Source organism: Lotus japonicus, chromosome 6, assembly GCF_012489685.1.
Source record: "Lotus japonicus ecotype B-129 chromosome 6, LjGifu_v1.2".
Lineage (NCBI taxonomy): Eukaryota > Viridiplantae > Streptophyta > Magnoliopsida > Fabales > Fabaceae > Lotus > Lotus japonicus.
In genome coordinates, this window is record NC_080046.1 from 17560281 (window position 1) to 17566280 (window position 6000).

Consider the following 6000-nt stretch of genomic DNA (forward strand, 5'->3'; position numbering starts at 1 on the left):
CGCAAAATACTCAGCGTTGAAGCCTGAGGGGTCATCAGGGTCGACCAATCAGTGGGGGTTAACCCTCTTGAAGGCTCCCATTCCGCCGAGGTTGATTCCTTCGTAAAGATACTGGACTTGGGCTTTGGCGAGGAAAAAACCACGGCCACGCTCTTCCACAGCCTCGGCAGCAGCCCCGACCACTAACCTTGCCCGGAGAAGTTCTGATCTCGGAGTCCGCACGGGTTTTCGCATCAACAACAGCTTTGGCATTTGTTTCTAGTTGAGACCTCACCTCGGCGAGAGACTCGTTCGTCGACCCCAACTCACTACGCAGGAACGCGATTTCCCTGTCCTTAACAATACATGCGGCCCTACTCACGGCGATTGCCTCGTTCTTCGCCTCCAACTCCTTTTGCAAATCATCCTGCTCGTCCTTTAAGTCCTCCATTCTCTCTTCACAGGCAGATAAGTCGGTCTCGCGACCGTTCATCTCGATACCCAAGTTGTTCAGTTTAATCATCTGGCCCGCAACCTGAGTCAACAACCTATCACGCTCGCCATGCGCTTTGAGCGTAGCAAGGCGGTAACCCTCAACCTTCTGGCGGAGCTCTTCAACTTCAGCGGATGTAGCTGAATCCTGGGATAACTTGGCGAAGAGACACCCCGCGCGCAAAAGGCTCGATATGGCTTCTTGCGCCACACCATCAAGGTCAGGATTCTCGGTTCCTCTCATGCTGCCAAGGAAAGGGTCAGTCAGCATAAAGTCGACAGGGGAAGGTTGCTGGTTTGAAGCAGAACTCTTCTGTCCATCAGTAACCGGATGGCTGGCGGCGGGGGAAGAATGGCGAGGAGAAAGTGAGACGATGGGAGTTTGATCCTCACCACTATGACTCGTTGTGTGGGCGGGGGAGGCTCTGGGTGAGCTTACCTCAGTTTGATGGCATGAATAGTCAGGAGAAAGGATTGTTTGGGGAACATCGGAGGAAGCGCCTGCAGGAGCGTGTTGACCAGCGATGACTTCCTCAGGGAAGGGCGAGGATCCCGCCTCGCCCTTGGGGTTTGGTTCATCCCCGCCCACCAGGTCTTGGCGGGGAGCAGATGTTTCACCGGTCTTGGCTCTCTTGACTTTTTTCTTTTTCTTTTTCAACTTTTGGGGCGAAGGAATCACGACCCCAGACCTTCCATCTGTGCCAGGGTCGCCCCCTTTGGATTTTTGGGATTTTCTTGTGGGGGTAGGTTGAGCAGCGTCATCGGTAGGCCTCGGTGCCAGCTCGTCAATCTCCAACGGAAGGACGGTGTCTGGCACTGACTCACCAGACCCAGGAGCAGCGACATTTGGGGCTGTCCCGGCAGTTTCGGAAGGAACAACATCGATCGAAGGTCCAAGCGCGGGATTAATCGAGGTGGATCCTCTGTTCCACTTCTTTGAAGGGGAAACGACGGTCTCGGCATCAGCATCTGCGGCAACGTGTTTCCTCTTGATCCTGTTAGTGTTAAAAATAGGAGGGAACTCAAACGCTTTAGCAGCAAGGGTGCGCTTCAGTGCGACTTCAGTAAAGTTCATTTCTCCTAGGAATGAGTGGAGGGTGTTTTTGCGAGCGGCTTCAAGCAATTGTGAGCACTCTAGGATGGGAAGCCCAGCAAAAAAAAGCCAAGAATGATTTTATCTTCATCACTCAGGAACGCATCTGACGGCAACGGAACGTCGCGAGGGCTCTTGGTCCAGTAGAAAGGGAACAGAGCAGTCCCGTCCCGAAGGGTGAAAGCTTCAGGGTAAGTGGGATGCATGATTATCCGGAAGTACCGGCGCCCGGGTCCCTTCTTGACGTTGCTCTTGTAGATGAAGAGGCGCTACCGACCCGTACGAGACTTCAAAGAGATCCACTCTGGGGTCATCAAAGATTTTGGCTCCACAACGTAGAAATAGAAGAAGTGGGCGGTCTTCGCTTCAAGACCGACGGCGTTGCAAAGAATCTCGAAACACCGAATGAAGGCCCAGGCGTTTTGATGGAGTTGGCTTGGGGCCACGTTAATTTCCCTCATCACTTGGCGAAGGAAGGGGGAGAAGAGTAGTTTGATCCCCAGGTCGAGGAAAAAGTACTCGTAGACGTAGAAGAAGTTGGGTTTTTCCACGCCTTGTTCAACCGTGCGATGTTGCCAGGGCCGGCTGATGCTTATGCATCTCCCGGTGACGAGGACATCTTCAAGAGACTTCTCGTGGCAAAGCCCGCCTGCCCGGCGGGCTGTCTCAGTGACGGACTCGTCAGAGGACTGCTCAGAAGGTTGACAGGTGGCTCCTTGAGTGGGGGTTTTATTCGTGGACTGGGGCAGGGTGGCGAAAACCCGGTGCCAGAAGGCGTTGATTTCACTCTCAATAAGGGGAAATCCTCCAGAGGGAGGAGGGTTAACCAAAGGAAGAGATGCGGGAGCGGCGCTGCGGGATCGGGAGGATCCTTTGGTGCTGCGTTGGGAAGTCATTTCTGCTAAAAGGAAGAATAAGGATGAAAAAGGGAAAGGGCGCAAGGTTGTCAACTTCAGCAGATTGTAAGGATTACAGAAGTGGTGAATGAGGGGGTGAGGGAGAATTTAAAAGTTGGGTGTAAGACCTAGGTAGATTAAGCATTTAAGTAACTAGTTATGTATCAGCTTAAGGGCGATAAACGCTATTAAGCTTAAGTGTGATGTGTTTCTTGTGTGTTTATATAAATGAAGTATCATAAATATTATTAGTATTTTTTTTTAATAAATAAGAAAAAAAAAGAAAGAAAACAAAGTAAAGAGAAAGAAAGAAAAAGAAACGTTCACGACATTAACATATATACATTAACGTATATATATATATATGTATGTATATAAATGAGAAACACTTGTTTAACACTACTACACTTGATCACTTAACCTTACGGGCTGCTTTTTACTCATGGTAAAAATGATCAAACAAGGCTACTACCTACCAGCAACTGACACATTTCACCCTATGCCATGATACACACAGCTTACTCATGTATTCTGATCCATTAAACCGTGAATATATTACTAATCTTGGAGCCTATAAAAAGCCAAGTCTTGTAGTGTGGTTTTAGTGTGCTTCTGCTATCTTAAAATGATGTCCCTTCCCTTACGTTCAGATTGATGTTAGTAGATCAAAACACATATATATTAGTGCATGAGTTTTTAGTTGAAAAATTAGAGAGTTTGTCTTGAGTGCGAGGAGCGGATTTGTGCTTAATTCAAGTAGCGGGAGTGATCGAGTTGGAGAAAGAGTAAGTTTCGCATTACAAAAATAGACGAAGCACAGGTAAGGGCAACTTACTTGCTAGATAATGCTTTAGGCGTCGATAATTTCGACTTGTATATTGCTTATATTGATTGTTCTGGGGCTTTCGCCAAATATTTATTTTTGAGGCTTCGGCCGTCTTCATAATTTCTGTTGAGCTAAATTACATCGTATTGTTCATGTAAGTCCCTTGATAATTTTGTGTACGTTCTGTTGGATTGTATGAACTCAAATTAATGATATTTATGCAAATGCGTGAAGGTGCGAAAAACACTAGAAAGGGGGGGTTTGAATAGAGTTTTTGAATCACGGATATACTTTTAAGCTTTTTCAAAACTCAAAGATAAAAACTAAGTGCTGAATGATGAGAAGTAAAGCACGCAAGTATTTTATCCTGGTTCACTTGAGATAAAAGCTCAAGCTAATCCAGTCCACCTGTGAAGGTGATTTCTTCCTTCTTCTGATGAAGGCAATCCACTAAAATCAATGAGTGTTACAACTGCACTTTGCAACCTGCTAAGTGACTAACAATACACTGATTTTCACACTAGCATCCTCTTAAGAAGCTGATCTACCGATCCTCTTAAGACTAGCTAAATACTGAATCAGCCTTGATTCAGTCCTCTCAAGATCCGACCAACCTTGGTCTCTTGATGAACTTTACAATATGATGTAAAAGGTTTCGGGTTTACAATAAGTGCTTCTAACAAGCGAATAGTAAACTCAGATGTTTAAGAGCAGTGAAGAAATAATGCTAAGAGAATGGTTCGTATGTGGTGAATATTTTCAGCAAAGTTTCTTCACTTCTTTCTTCTTTCTTCAGCCTTTATATTCTCCAAGACTTGTGATGTAGCCGTTGCTAGGGTTTTATCCGTTGGAGTGGCAATTCTGTAATATCAGATTGCTAGGCTGTACAAGGTAGGTGGCGGACAGACTGAGACTTGTACGACGTTGTACTGTGATAGCGACCTGTCCTTTCACCAGTTGACTTGTGATCAAAGAGCTTCAGATGAACGTTGGTGAAGCTTCTGATCATCGTCAGATTGAAGCTTGGATTCTTCTGACCTTGCAACTTCTGCTTCTGAACAAGTTCCTCAGAACTTCTGATCGTCAGAGCTAGAATAGCTTGGGTCTTCAGAACCAACTTCTTGCGAGTCTTCAAAACTTGAGTCTTCTGCTTCTGGACCGTTCCACTGGAACATCTGGTCTTCAGAACTTCTGACTTGAGTTCTTCAGATCTTTTTGAGAGCTTCCATCTTCAGAGCTTCTGAAGTATTTGCCACTGTTCAGGGCGAACATGGTAGGTTAATGAGCTCTCTTTTTAGTAACCCTTGGTTCTTCTTCTTCTGAACAAATAGGCTTGGGTCAGATTCAGAACCTGTTTGTCATAACTTAAAAAGACAAACGTTAGGGTACCACAATTGTTCATCATCACAAACCTTAATTGTAATCATCAAAACATAGAGATGCAACCACTGATCAAACCTTGATCTTACAATTACCCCCTTTTTGATGATGACAAAACAAGTATTTTGATGAACAATTTTTACACAATAAACTGAATACACAGGAAAGAAAATATCAGAGATTAAACTTATCCTTGTGTAACGGTTTGCAATGCTCTTTCTGAATCTGGGTAAACACCTGATTCTGAGCTAGGGTCTCCCCCTGACTCCCCCTGAATCTATGACTTGATGAATTGGTGAAGAGTCTAGATTCGGAGTCTGGTTATGTGATCAGAGTTTACGCTTGAAGGGATGTATACTCATCAGAAGTGATGGTTCAGAACTTAGCGTATATCACATAATAACATAGAGTCTTGTTCAGATTTAATTGGAATAAGGCGTCAGAAGCAAGATTAGTTCAGAATATGAACAAAATGTATTCCTTATCTGAGACGCTTGACAATATCTATGTGCTATAAGTATTGATACTTGTTCTCATCTACTGGTTTTATATAATATAAAAATTTATCAAAACCATTATGTACTCCCCCTTTTTGTCATAATCAAAAAGAGTGAAAAACAACACCAACAATAACAAAGAAGTGATGCAAATAAGATATGTTATTATTACTGAAAGGAGAAGAAGTACAAAGGATCGAGAGGAAGGAAGAAGACTAATCCTAGATAAATAGGAAGGCTCGAGAATTCTTCATGGAGAGAAGTTGAAGATGGAGGGGACGAATGTCCTGACCAATTGTGGCTAACTGAGTAGCCAGTTCTTCCTTCAAGGCAACATTCTCCTGGACGGCCTCTTGATCTGCTTCATCGTGATCTTCTTCATATTCCAGAAGCATACAAATGCCCTGGAGCTGATCTTCAACGTCCTTCCGGCGAGTGGTCAGACGGAGGAGGTCATTCAGAACATCTTGAAGGTTCTGAAGACAGTGAGTCTGATGAGAAGTGAGCCAGCATTTCAGAAGAGACTCAATCTTCTCAAGAGCGTGAGAGATCTGAGAAGAAGATAGATTGACACTCCATGGAAAGACTTGGTCGAATACCATAGTCTTGAGTTCAGATATCAAATTGACAGTAGTCATTTTGATTTGGAAAAGAGGAGAATAGATATGAATGGAGGAGAATGGGATTGAATGGTGAGGGAGAAGATGAACGCAGTGAATATAAAGAAGAAAAGTAACAGAAAAACATGCATAAAACTTATCAATCATAAAAGCATGTGAGTTACTAAATGGGCGGTGCATTGAATCAGAAAATAAGAATTTAACACAGTCAACATGA